Below are 13,227 nucleotides of genomic sequence, written 5' to 3' on the forward strand. Positions count from 1 at the left end.
TTTCCTAATTGGCTAAGTAAGCACTTCTTTAAATGTTATTGGATATTTACATTACAAGTTTCTGAGTGAAATAACCCAGTCATTGTAACCTGGACTCTGACATCTGTCTGTCAGGATGGCGCTGCCGTAAGTGTGCATTGTTTCCGGGAGGTTTGGCTTTAAATTCCTCATCTGACATACTTTGCTGATAGTTTAAAAGCTAGGATTTGCTTGGGAGGGCAACCCTCAGGGCAAGCTTAGCATGATTGTTAATTGGCTAACTAATCACTTGTATAAATGTCTTAGGACTTTGAGTTGACCGTATCAAATGCATTGTTGCCGAAAAGCTATTAGCTAGGGTCAGGATGGCCGAGCGGTCTAAGGCGCTGCGTTCAGGTCGCAGTCTCTCCTGGAGGCGTGGGTTCGAATCCCACTTCTGACATGCAATTTTGATCAGCAGAAATATCACTTCAGCTTCGGCCGCTACCATGCTACGCAGTTTTCCTAAGTGGCTAAGTAAGCACTTCTTTAAATGTTATTGGATATTTACATTACAAGTTTCTGAGTGAAATAACCCCGTCATTGTAACCTGGACTCCGACATCTGTCTGTCAGGATGGCGCTGCCGTGAGTGTGCATTGTTTCCGGGAGGTTTGGCTTTAAATTCCTCATCTGACATGCTTTGCTGATAGGTTAAAAGCTAGGATTTGCTTGGGAGGGCACCCCTCAGGGCAAGCTTAGCATGTTTGTTAATTGGCTAACTAATCACTTGTGTAAATGTCTTAGGACTTTGAGTTAACCGTATCAAATGCATTATAGCCGAAAAGCAAATAGCTAGGGTCAGGATGGCCGAGCGGTCTAAGGCGCTGCGTTCAGGTCGCAGTCTCCCCTGGAGGCGTGGGTTCGAATCTCACTTCTGACATGCAATTTTGATCAGTAGAAATATCACTTCAGCTTGTTTCTGCTTCCATGCTGCCCAGTTTTCCTGAGTGGCTAACTAAGCACATCCTTAAATGTTATTGGATATTTACATTACAAGTTCCTGAGTGAAATAACCCCGTCATTGTAACCTGGACTCCGACATCTGTCTGTCAGGATGGCGCTGCCGTAAGTGTGCATTGTTTCCGGGAGGTTTGGCTTTAAATTCCTCATCTGACATACTTTGCTGATAGTTTAAAAGCTAGGATTTGCTTGGGAGGGCAACCCTCAGGGCAAGCTTAGCATGATTGATAATTGGCTAACTAATCACTTGTATAAATGTCTTAGGACTTTGAGTTAACCGTATCAAATGCATTATAGCCGAAAAGCAAGTAGCTAGGGTCAGGGTGGCCGAGCGGTCTAAGGTGCTGCGTTCAGATTGCAGTCTCTCCTGGAGGCGTGGGTTCGAATCCCACTTCTGACATGCAATTTTGATCAGCAGAAATATCACTTCAGCTTGGGCCGCTACCATGCTACGCAGTTTTCCTAATTGGCTAAGTAAGCACTTCTTTAAATGTTATTGGATATTTACATTACAAGTTTCTGAGTGAAATAACCCAGTCATTGTAACCTGGACTCTGACATCTGTCTGTCAGGATGGCGCTGCCGTGAGTGTGCATTGTTTCCGGGAGGTTTGGCTTTAAATTCCTCATCTGACATGCTTTGCTGATAGGTTAAAAGCTAGGATTTGCTTGGGAGGGCACCCCTCAGGGCAAGCTTAGCATGTTTGTTAATTGGCTAACTAATCACTTGTGTAAATGTCTTAGGACTTTGAGTTAACCGTATCAAATGCATTATAGCCGAAAAGCAAATAGCTAGGGTCAGGATGGCCGAGCGGTCTAAGGCGCTGCGTTCAGGTCGCAGTCTCCCCTGGAGGCGTGGGTTCGAATCCCACTTCTGACATGCAATTTTGATCAGTAGAAATATCACTTCAGCTTGTTTCCGCTTCCATGCTGCCCAGTTTTCCTGAGTGGCTAACTAAGCACATCCTTAAATGTTATTGGATATTTACATTACAAGTTCCTGAGTGAAATAACCCCGTCATTGTAACCTGGACTCCGACATCTGTCTGTCAGGATGGCGCTGCCGTAAGTGTGCATTGTTTCCGGGAGGTTTGGCTTTAAATTCCTCATCTGACATACTTTGCTGATAGTTTAAAAGCTAGGATTTGCTTGGGAGGGCAACCCTCAGGGCAAGCTTAGCATGATTGTTAATTGGCTAACTAATCACTTGTATAAATGTCTTAGGACTTTGAGTTAACCGTATCAAATGCATTATAGCCGAAAAGCAAGTAGCTAGGGTCAGGGTGGCCGAGCGGTCTAAGGTGCTGAGTTCAGATTGCAGTCTCCCCTGGAGGCGTGGGTTAGAATCCCACTTCTGACATGCAATTTTGATCAGCAGAAATATCACTTCAGCTTCGGCCGCTACCATGCTACGCAGTTTTCCTGAGTGGCAAACTAAGCACATCCTTAAATGTTATTGGATATTTACATTACAAGTTCCTGAGTGAAATAACCCCGTCATTGTAACCTGGACTCCGACATCTGTCTGTCAGGATGGCGCTGCCGTGAGTGTGCATTGTTTCCGGGAGGTTTGGCTTTAAATTCCTCATCTGACATGCTTTGCTGATAGGTTAAAAGCTAGGATTTGCTTGGGAGGGCACCCCTCAGGGCAAGCTTAGCATGTTTGTTAATTGGCTAACTAATCACTTGTGTAAATGTCTTAGGACTTTGAGTTGACCGTATCAAATGCATTATAGCCGAAAAGCAAGTAACTAGGGTCAGGATGGCCGAGCGGTCTAAGGCGCTGCGTTCAGGTCGCAGTCTCCCCTGGAGGCGTGGGTTCGAATCCCACTTCTGACATGCAATTTTGATCAGTAGAAATATCACTTCAGCTTGTTTCCGCTTCCATGCTGCCCAGTTTTCCTGAGTGGCTAACTAAGCACATCCTTAAATGTTATTGGATATTTACATTACAAGTTCCTGAGTGAAATAACCCCGTCATTGTAACCTGGACTCCGACATCTGTCTGTCAGGATGGCGCTGCCGTAAGTGTGCATTGTTTCCGGGAGGTTTGGCTTTAAATTCCTCATCTGACATACTTTGCTGATAGTTTAAAAGCTAGGATTTGCTTGGGAGGGCAACCCTCAGGGCAAGCTTATCATGATTGTTAATTGGCTAACTAATCACTTGTATAAATGTCTTAGGACTTTGAGTTGACCGTATCAAATGCATTGTTGCCGAAAAGCTAGTAGCTAGGGTCAGGATGGCCGAGCGGCCTAAGGTGCTGCGTTCAGGTCGCAGTCTCCCCTGGAGGCGTGGGTTCGAATCCCACTTCTGACATGCAATTTTGATCAGTAGAAATATCACTTCAGCTTGTTTCCGCTTCCATGCTGCCCAGTTTTCCTGAGTGGCTAACTAAGCACATCCTTAAATGTTATTGGATATTTACATTACAAGTTCCTGAGTGAAATAACCCCGTCATTGTAACCTTGACTCCGACATCTGTCTGTCAGGATGGCGCTGCCGTAAGTGTGCATTGTTTCCGGGAGGTTTGGCTTTAAATTCCTCATCTGACATACTTTGCTGATAGGTCAAAAGCTAGGATTTGCTTGGGAGGGCAACCCTCAGGGCAAGCTTAGCATGTTTGTCAATTGGCTAACTAATCACTTGTATAAATGTCTTAGGACTTTGAGTTAACCGTATCAAATGCATTATAGCCGAGAAGCAAGTAGCTAGGGTCAGGATGGCCGAGCGGTCTAAGGCGCTGCGTTCAGGTCGCAGTCTCCCCTGGAGGCGTGGGTTCGAATCCCACTTCTGACATGCAATTTTGATCAGTAGAAATATCACTTCAGCTTGGTTCCGCTTCCATGCTGCCCAGTTTTCCTGAGTGGCTAACTAAGCACATCCTTAAATGTTATTGGATATTTACATTACAAGTTCCTGAGTGAAATAACCCCGTCATTGTAACCTGGACTCCGACATCTGTCTGTCAGGATGGCGCTGCCGTAAGTGTGCATTGTTTCCGGGAGGTTTGGCTTTAAATTCCTCATCTGACATACTTTGCTGATAGGTCAAAAGCTAGGATTTGCTTGGGAGGGCAACCCTCAGGGCAAGCTTAGCATGTTTGTCAATTGGCTAACTAATCACTTGTATAAATGTCTTAGGACTTTGAGTTAACCGTATCAAATGCATTATAGCCGAAATGCAAGTAGCTAGGGTCAGGGTGGCCAAGCTGTCTAAGGTACTGCGTTCAGATTGCAGTCTCCCCTGGAGGCGTGGGTTCGAATCCCACTTCTGACACGCAATTTTGATCAGCAGAAATATCACTTCAGCTTGGGCCGCTACCATGCTACGCAGTTTTCCTAAGTGGCTAAGTAAGCACTTCTTTAAATGTTTTTGGATATTTACATTACAAGTTTCTGAGTGAAATAACCCAGTCATTGTAACCTGGACTCCGACATCTGTCTGTCAGGATGGCGCTGCCGTAAGTGTGCATTGTTTCCGGGAGGTTTGGCTTTAAATTCCTCATCTGACATACTTTGCTGATAGTTTAAAAGCTAGGATTTGCTTGGGAGGGCAACCCTCAGGGCAAGCTTAGCATGATTGTTAATTGGCTAACTAATCACTTGTATAAATGTCTTAGGACTTTGAGTTGACCGTATCAAATGCATTGTTGCCGAAAAGCTAGTAGCTAGGGTCAGGATGGCCGAGCGGTCTAAGGCGCTGCGTTCAGGTCGCAGTCTCCCCTGGAGGCGTGGGTTCGAATCCTACTTCTGACATGCAATTTTGATCAGCAGAAATATCACTTCAGCTTCGGCCGCTACCATGCTACGCAGTTTTCCTAAGTGGCTAAGTAAGCACTTCTTTAAATGTTATTGGATATTTACATTACAAGTTTCTGAGTGAAATAACCCCGTCATTGTAACCTGGACTCCGACATCTGTCTGTCAGGATGGCGCTGCCGTGAGTGTGCATTGTTTCCGGGAGGTTTGGCTTTAAATTCCTCATCTGACATGCTTTGCTGATAGGTTAAAAGCTAGGATTTGCTTGGGAGGGCAACCCTCAGGGCAAGCTTAGCATGTTTGTTAATTGGCTAACTAATCACTTGTGTAAATGTCTTAGGACTTTGAGTTAACCGTATCAAATGCATTATAGCCGAAAAGCAAGTAGCTAGGGTCAGGATGGCCAAGCGGTCTAAGGTGCTGCGTTCAGATTGCAGTCTCCCCTGGAGGCGTGGGTTCGAATCCCACTTCTGACATCCAATTTTGATCAGCAGAAATATCACTTCAGCTTGGGCCGCTACCATGCTACGCAGTTTTCCTAAGTGGCTAAGTAAGCACTTCTTTAAATGTTATTGGATATTTACATTACAAGTTTCTGAGTGAAATAACCCACTCATTGTAACCTGGACTCCGACATCTGTCTGTCAGGATGGCGCTGCCGTAAGTGTGCATTGTTTCCGGGAGGTTTGGCTTTAAATTCCTCATCTGACATACTTTGCTGATAGTTTAAAAGCTAGGATTTGCTTGGGAGGGCAACCCTCAGGGCAAGCTTAGCATGATTGTTAATTGGCTAACTAATCACTTGTATAAATGTCTTAGGACTTTGAGTTGACCGTATCAAATGCATTGTTGCCGAAAAGCTAGTAGCTAGGGTCAGGATGGCCGAGCGGTCTAAGGCGCTGCGTTCAGGTCGCAGTCTCCCCTGGAGGCGTGGGTTCGAATCATACTTTTGACATGCAATTTTGATCAGCAGAAATATCACTTCAGCTTCGGCAGCTACCATGCTACGCAGTTTTCCTAAGTGGCTAAGTAAGCACTTCTTTAAATGTTATTGGATATTTACATTACAAGTTTCTGAGTGAAATAACCCCGTCATTGTAACCTGGACTCCGACATCTGTCTGTCAGGATGGCGCTGCCGTGAGTGTGCATTGTTTCCGGGAGGTTTGGCTTTAAATTCCTCATCTGACATGCTTTGCTGATAGGTTAAAAGCTAGGATTTGCTTGGGAGGGCAACCCTCAGGGCAAGCTTAGCATGTTTGTTAATTGGCTAACTAATCACTTGTGTAAATGTCTTAGGACTTTGAGTTAACCGTATCAAATGCATTATAGCCGAAAAGCAAGTAGCTAGGGTCAGGATGGCCGAGCGGTCTAAGGCGCTGCGTTCAGGTCGCAGTCTCCCCTGGAGGCGTGGATTCGAACACCACTTCTGACATGCAATTTTGATCAGTAGAAATATCACTTCAGCTTGTTTCCGCTTCCATGCTGCCCAGTTTTCCTGAGTGGCTAACTAAGCACATCCTTAAATGTTATTGGATATTTACATTACAAGTTCCTGAGTGAAATAACCCCGTCATTGTAACCTGGACTCCGACATCTGTCTGTCAGGATGGCGCTGCCGTAAGTGTGCATTGTTTCCGGGAGGTTTGGCTTTAAATTCCTCATCTGACATACTTTGCTGATAGGTTAAAAGCTAGGATTTGCTTGGGAGGGCAACCCTCAGGGCAAGCTTAGCATGTTTGTCAATTGGCTAACTAATCACTTGTATAAATGTCTTAGGACTTTGAGTTAACCGTATCAAATGCATTATAGCCGAAAAGCAAGTAGCTAGGGTCAGGGTGGCCAAGCGGTCTAAGGTGCTGCGTTCAGATTGCAGTCTCCCCTGGAGGCGTGGGTTCGAATCCCACTTCTGACATGCAATTTTGATCAGCAGAAATATCACTTCAGCTTGGGCCGCTACCATGCTACGCAGTTTTCCTAAGTGGCTAAGTAAGCACTTCTTTAAATGTTATTGGATATTTACATTACAAGTTTCTGAGTGAAATAACCCAGTCATTGTAATCTGGACTCCGACATCTGTCTGTCAGGATGGCGCTGCCGTAAGTGTGCATTGTTTCCGGGAGGTTTGGCTTTAAATTCCTCATCTGACATACTTTGCTGATAGGTTAAAAGCTAGGATTTGCTTGGGAGGGCACCCCTCAGGGCAAGCTTAGCATGATTGTTAATTGGCTAACTAATCACTTGTATAAATGTCTTAAGACTTTGAGTTGACCGTATCAAATGCATTGTTGCCGAAAAGCTAGTAGCTAGGGTCAGGATGGCCGAGCGGTCTAAGGTGCTGCGTTCAGGTCACAGTCTCCCCTGGAGGCGTGGGTTCGAATCCCACTTCTGACATGCAATTTTGATCAGTAGAAATATCACTTCAGCTTGTTTCCGCTTCCATGCTGCCCAGTTTTCCTGAGTGGCTAACTAAGCACATCCTTAAATGTTATTGGATATTTACATTACAAGTTCCTGAGTGAAATAACCCCGTCATTGTAACCTGGACTCCGACATCTGTCTGTCAGGATGGCGCTGCCGTAAGTGTGCATTGTTTCCGGGAGGTTTGGCTTTAAATTCCTCATCTGACATACTTTGCTGATAGGTTAAAAGCTAGGATTTGCTTGGGAGGGCAACCCTCAGGGCAAGCTTAGCATGTTTGTCAATTGGCTAACTAATCACTTGTATAAATGTCTTAGGACTTTGAGTTAACCGTATCAAATGCATTATAGCCGAAAAGCAAGTAGCTAGGGTCAGGGTGGCCAAGCGGTCTAAGGTGCTGCGTTCAGATTGCAGTCTCCCCTGGAGGCGTGGGTTGGAATCCCACTTCTGACATGCAATTTTGATCAGCAGAAATATCACTTCAGCTTGGGCCGCTACCATGCTACGCAGTTTTCCTAAGTGGCTAAGTAAGCACTTCTTTAAATGTTATTGGATATTTACATTACAAGTTTCTGAGTGAAATAACCCAGTCATTGTAACCTGGACTCCGACATCTGTCTGTCAGGATGGCGCTGCCGTAAGTGTGCATTGTTTCCGGGAGGTTTGGCTTTAAATTCCTCATCTGACATACTTTGCTGATAGTTTAAAAGCTAGGATTTGCTTGGGAGGGCAACCCTCAGGGCAAGCTTAGCATGATTGTTAACTGGCTAACTAATCACTTGTGTAAATGTCTTAGGACTTTGAGTTAACCGTATCAAATGCATTATAGCCGAAAAGCAAGTAGCTAGGGTCAGGATGGCCGAGCGGTCTAAGGCGCTGCGTTCAGGTCGCAGTCTCCCCTGGAGGCGTGGGTTCGAATCCCACTTCTGACATGCAATTTTGATCAGTAGAAATATCACTTCAGCTTGTTTCCGCTTCCATGCTGCCCAGTTTTCCTGAGTGGCTAACTAAGCACATCCTTAAATGTTATTGGATATTTACATTACAAGTTCCTGAGTGAAATAACCCCGTCATTGTAACCTTGACTCCGACATCTGTCTGTCAGGATGGCGCTGCCGTAAGTGTGCATTGTTTCCGGGAGGTTTGGCTTTAAATTCCTCATCTGACATACTTTGCTGATAGGTCAAAAGCTAGGATTTGCTTGGGAGGGCAACCCTCAGGGCAAGCTTAGCATGTTTGTCAATTGGCTAACTAATCACTTGTATAAATGTCTTAGGACTTTGAGTTAACCGTATCAAATGCATTATAGCCGAAATGCAAGTAGCTAGGGTCAGGGTGGCCAAGCTGTCTAAGGTGCTGCGTTCAGATTGCAGTCTCCCCTGGAGGCGTGGGTTCGAATCCCACTTCTGACACGCAATTTTGATCAGCAGAAATATCACTTCAGCTTGGGCCGCTACCATGCTACGCAGTTTTCCTAAGTGGCTAAGTAAGCACTTCTTTAAATGTTTTTGGATATTTACATTACAAGTTTCTGAGTGAAATAACCCAGTCATTGTAACCTGGACTCCGACATCTGTCTGTCAGGATGGCGCTGCCGTAAGTGTGCATTGTTTCCGGGAGGTTTGGCTTTAAATTCCTCATCTGACATACTTTGCTGATAGTTTAAAAGCTAGGATTTGCTTGGGAGGGCAACCCTCAGGGCAAGCTTAGCATGATTGTTAATTGGCTAACTAATCACTTGTATAAATGTCTTAGGACTTTGAGTTGACCGTATCAAATGCATTGTTGCCGAAAAGCTAGTAGCTAGGGTCAGGATGGCCGAGCGGTCTAAGGCGCTGCGTTCAGGTCGCAGTCTCCCCTGGAGGCGTGGGTTCGAATCCTACTTCTGACATGCAATTTTGATCAGCAGAAATATCACTTCAGCTTCGGCCGCTACCATGCTACGCAGTTTTCCTAAGTGGCTAAGTAAGCACTTCTTTAAATGTTATTGGATATTTACATTACAAGTTTCTGAGTGAAATAACCCAGTCATTGTAACCTGGACTCCGACATCTGTCTGTCAGGATGGCGCTGCCGTGAGTGTGCATTGTTTCCGGGAGGTTTGGCTTTAAATTCCTCATCTGACATGCTTTGCTGATAGGTTAAAAGCTAGGATTTGCTTGGGAGGGCAACCCTCAGGGCAAGCTTAGCATGTTTGTTAATTGGCTAACTAATCACTTGTGTAAATGTCTTAGGACTTTGAGTTAACCGTATCAAATGCATTATAGCCGAAAAGCAAGTAGCTAGGGTCAGGATGGCCAAGCGGTCTAAGGTGCTGCGTTCAGATTGCAGTCTCCCCTGGAGGCGTGGGTTCGAATCCCACTTCTGACATCCAATTTTGATCAGCAGAAATATCACTTCAGCTTGGGCCGCTACCATGCTACGCAGTTTTCCTAAGTGGCTAAGTAAGCACTTCTTTAAATGTTATTGGATATTTACATTACAAGTTTCTGAGTGAAATAACCCACTCATTGTAACCTGGACTCCGACATCTGTCTGTCAGGATGGCGCTGCCGTAAGTGTGCATTGTTTCCGGGAGGTTTGGCTTTAAATTCCTCATCTGACATACTTTGCTGATAGTTTAAAAGCTAGGATTTGCTTGGGAGGGCAACCCTCAGGGCAAGCTTAGCATGATTGTTAATTGGCTAACTAATCACTTGTATAAATGTCTTAGGACTTTGAGTTGACCGTATCAAATGCATTGTTGCCGAAAAGCTAGTAGCTAGGGTCAGGATGGCCGAGCGGTCTAAGGCGCTGCGTTCAGGTCGCAGTCTCCCCTGGAGGCGTGGGTTCGAATCATACTTTTGACATGCAATTTTGATCAGCAGAAATATCACTTCAGCTTCGGCAGCTACCATGCTACGCAGTTTTCCTAAGTGGCTAAGTAAGCACTTCTTTAAATGTTATTGGATATTTACATTACAAGTTTCTGAGTGAAATAACCCCGTCATTGTAACCTGGACTCCGACATCTGTCTGTCAGGATGGCGCTGCCGTGAGTGTGCATTGTTTCCGGGAGGTTTGGCTTTAAATTCCTCATCTGACATGCTTTGCTGATAGGTTAAAAGCTAGGATTTGCTTGGGAGGGCAACCCTCAGGGCAAGCTTAGCATGTTTGTTAATTGGCTAACTAATCACTTGTGTAAATGTCTTAGGACTTTGAGTTAACCGTATCAAATGCATTATAGCCGAAAAGCAAGTAGCTAGGGTCAGGATGGCCGAGCGGTCTAAGGCGCTGCGTTCAGGTCGCAGTCTCCCCTGGAGGCGTGGATTCGAACACCACTTCTGACATGCAATTTTGATCAGTAGAAATATCACTTCAGCTTGTTTCCGCTTCCATGCTGCCCAGTTTTCCTGAGTGGCTAACTAAGCACATCCTTAAATGTTATTGGATATTTACATTACAAGTTCCTGAGTGAAATAACCCCGTCATTGTAACCTGGACTCCGACATCTGTCTGTCAGGATGGCGCTGCCGTAAGTGTGCATTGTTTCCGGGAGGTTTGGCTTTAAATTCCTCATCTGACATACTTTGCTGATAGGTTAAAAGCTAGGATTTGCTTGGGAGGGCAACCCTCAGGGCAAGCTTAGCATGTTTGTCAATTGGCTAACTAATCACTTGTATAAATGTCTTAGGACTTTGAGTTAACCGTATCAAATGCATTATAGCCGAAAAGCAAGTAGCTAGGGTCAGGGTGGCCAAGCGGTCTAAGGTGCTGCGTTCAGATTGCAGTCTCCCCTGGAGGCGTGGGTTCGAATCCCACTTCTGACATGCAATTTTGATCAGCAGAAATATCACTTCAGCTTGGGCCGCTACCATGCTACGCAGTTTTCCTAAGTGGCTAAGTAAGCACTTCTTTAAATGTTATTGGATATTTACATTACAAGTTTCTGAGTGAAATAACCCAGTCATTGTAATCTGGACTCCGACATCTGTCTGTCAGGATGGCGCTGCCGTAAGTGTGCATTGTTTCCGGGAGGTTTGGCTTTAAATTCCTCATCTGACATACTTTGCTGATAGGTTAAAAGCTAGGATTTGCTTGGGAGGGCACCCCTCAGGGCAAGCTTAGCATGATTGTTAATTGGCTAACTAATCACTTGTATAAATGTCTTAAGACTTTGAGTTGACCGTATCAAATGCATTGTTGCCGAAAAGCTAGTAGCTAGGGTCAGGATGGCCGAGCGGTCTAAGGTGCTGCGTTCAGGTCACAGTCTCCCCTGGAGGCGTGGGTTCGAATCCCACTTCTGACATGCAATTTTGATCAGTAGAAATATCACTTCAGCTTGTTTCCGCTTCCATGCTGCCCAGTTTTCCTGAGTGGCTAACTAAGCACATCCTTAAATGTTATTGGATATTTACATTACAAGTTCCTGAGTGAAATAACCCCGTCATTGTAACCTGGACTCCGACATCTGTCTGTCAGGATGGCGCTGCCGTAAGTGTGCATTGTTTCCGGGAGGTTTGGCTTTAAATTCCTCATCTGACATACTTTGCTGATAGTTTAAAAGCTAGGATTTGCTTGGGAGGGCAACCCTCAGGGCAAGCTTAGCATGATTGTTAATTGGCTAACTAATCACTTGTATAAATGTCTTAGGACTTTGAGTTGACCGTATCAAATGCATTGTTGCCGAAAAACTAGTAGCTAGGGTCAGGATGGCAGAGCGGTCTAAGGCGCTGCGTTCAGGTCGCAGTCTCCCCTGGAGGCGTGGGTTCGAATCCCACTTCTGACATGCAATTTTGATCAGCAGAAATATCACTTCAGCTTCGGCCGCTACCATGCTACGCAGTTTTCCTAAGTGGCTAAGTAAGCACTTCTTTAAATGTTATTGGATATTTACATTACAAGTTTCTGAGTGAAATAACCCCCTCATTGTAACCTGGACTCCGACATCTGTCTGTCAGGATGGCGCTGCCGTGAGTGTGCATTGTTTCCGGGAGGTTTGGCTTTAAATTCCTCATCTGACATGCTTTGCTGATAGGTTAAAAGCTAGGATTTGCTTGGGAGGGCACCCCTCAGGGCAAGCTTAGCATGTTTGTTAATTGGCTAACTAATCACTTGTGTAAATGTCTTAGGACTTTGAGTTAACCGTATCAAATGCATTATAGCCGAAAAGAAAGTAGCTAGGGTCAGGATGGCCGAGCGGTCTAAGGCGCTGCGTTCAGGTCGCAGTCTCCCCTGGAGGCGTGGGTTCGAATCCCACTTCTGACATGCAATTTTGATCAGTAGAAATATCACTTCAGCTTGTTTCCGCTTCCATGCTGCCCAGTTTTCCTGAGTGGCTAAGTAAGCACTTCTTTAAATGTTATTGGATATTTACATTACAAGTTTCTGAGTGAAATAACCCAGTCATTGTAACCTGGACTCCGACATCTGTCTGTCAGGATGGCGCTGCCATAAATGTGCATTGTTTCCGGGAGGTTTGGCTTTAAATTCCTCATCTGACATACTTTGCTGATAGTTTAAAAGCTAGGATTTGCTTGGGAGGGCAACCCTCAGGGCAAGCTTAGCATGATTGTTAATTGGCTAACTAATCACTTGTATAAATGTCTTAGGACTTTGAGTTGACCGTATCAAATGCATTGTTGCCGAAAAGCTAGTAGCTAGGGTCAGGATGGCCGAGCGGTCTAAGGCGCTGCGTTCAGGTCGCAGTCTCCCCTGGAGGCGTGGGTTCGAATCCCACTTCTGACATGCAATTTTGATCAGCAGAAATATCACTTCAGCTTGGGCCGCTACCATGCTACGCAGTTTTCCTAAGTGGCTAAGTAAGCACTTCTTTAAATGTTATTGGATATTTACATTACAAGTTTCTGAGTGAAATAACCCAGTCATTGTAACCTGGACTCCGACATCTGTCTGTCAGGATGGCGCTGCCGTAAGTGTGCATTGTTTCCGGGAGGTTTGGCTTTAAATTCCTCATCTGACATACTTTGCTGATAGGTTAAAAGCTAGGATTTGCTTGGGAGGGCAACCCTCAGGGCAAGCTTAGCATGATTGTTAATTGGCTAACTAATCACTTGTATAAATGTCTT

At 45.0% G+C, this 13,227-nt stretch overlaps 10 non-coding genes across 10 annotated transcripts; all 10 read left to right on the forward strand.

The window, feature by feature from the left end:
* Window positions 1-338: 338 nt before the first annotated feature.
* Window positions 339-421, forward strand: trnal-cag (transfer RNA leucine (anticodon CAG)). Its single transcript has one exon. It is a non-coding gene; the product is annotated as a tRNA-Leu (tRNA).
* Window positions 422-1,776: 1,355 nt separating this feature from the next.
* Window positions 1,777-1,859, forward strand: trnal-cag (transfer RNA leucine (anticodon CAG)). Its single transcript has one exon. It is a non-coding gene; the product is annotated as a tRNA-Leu (tRNA).
* An 876-nt stretch (window positions 1,860-2,735) lies between these two features.
* trnal-cag (transfer RNA leucine (anticodon CAG)) lies at window positions 2,736-2,818 on the forward strand. The gene has a single exon. It is a non-coding gene; the product is annotated as a tRNA-Leu (tRNA).
* Window positions 2,819-3,695: 877 nt separating this feature from the next.
* On the forward strand, window positions 3,696-3,778 carry trnal-cag (transfer RNA leucine (anticodon CAG)). Its single transcript has one exon. It is a non-coding gene; the product is annotated as a tRNA-Leu (tRNA).
* Window positions 3,779-4,654: 876 nt separating this feature from the next.
* Window positions 4,655-4,737, forward strand: trnal-cag (transfer RNA leucine (anticodon CAG)). The gene has a single exon. It is a non-coding gene; the product is annotated as a tRNA-Leu (tRNA).
* Window positions 4,738-8,009: 3,272 nt separating this feature from the next.
* On the forward strand, window positions 8,010-8,092 carry trnal-cag (transfer RNA leucine (anticodon CAG)). Its single transcript has one exon. It is a non-coding gene; the product is annotated as a tRNA-Leu (tRNA).
* An 876-nt stretch (window positions 8,093-8,968) lies between these two features.
* trnal-cag (transfer RNA leucine (anticodon CAG)) lies at window positions 8,969-9,051 on the forward strand. The gene has a single exon. It is a non-coding gene; the product is annotated as a tRNA-Leu (tRNA).
* Window positions 9,052-11,844: 2,793 nt separating this feature from the next.
* trnal-cag (transfer RNA leucine (anticodon CAG)) lies at window positions 11,845-11,927 on the forward strand. Its single transcript has one exon. It is a non-coding gene; the product is annotated as a tRNA-Leu (tRNA).
* Window positions 11,928-12,323: 396 nt separating this feature from the next.
* trnal-cag (transfer RNA leucine (anticodon CAG)) lies at window positions 12,324-12,406 on the forward strand. The gene has a single exon. It is a non-coding gene; the product is annotated as a tRNA-Leu (tRNA).
* A 397-nt stretch (window positions 12,407-12,803) lies between these two features.
* trnal-cag (transfer RNA leucine (anticodon CAG)) lies at window positions 12,804-12,886 on the forward strand. Its single transcript has one exon. It is a non-coding gene; the product is annotated as a tRNA-Leu (tRNA).
* The last annotated feature ends 341 nt before the right edge of the window (window positions 12,887-13,227 follow it).

This window comes from Salminus brasiliensis, chromosome 1 (assembly GCF_030463535.1).
Source record: "Salminus brasiliensis chromosome 1, fSalBra1.hap2, whole genome shotgun sequence".
In the NCBI taxonomy this organism is placed as follows: domain Eukaryota; kingdom Metazoa; phylum Chordata; class Actinopteri; order Characiformes; family Bryconidae; genus Salminus; species Salminus brasiliensis.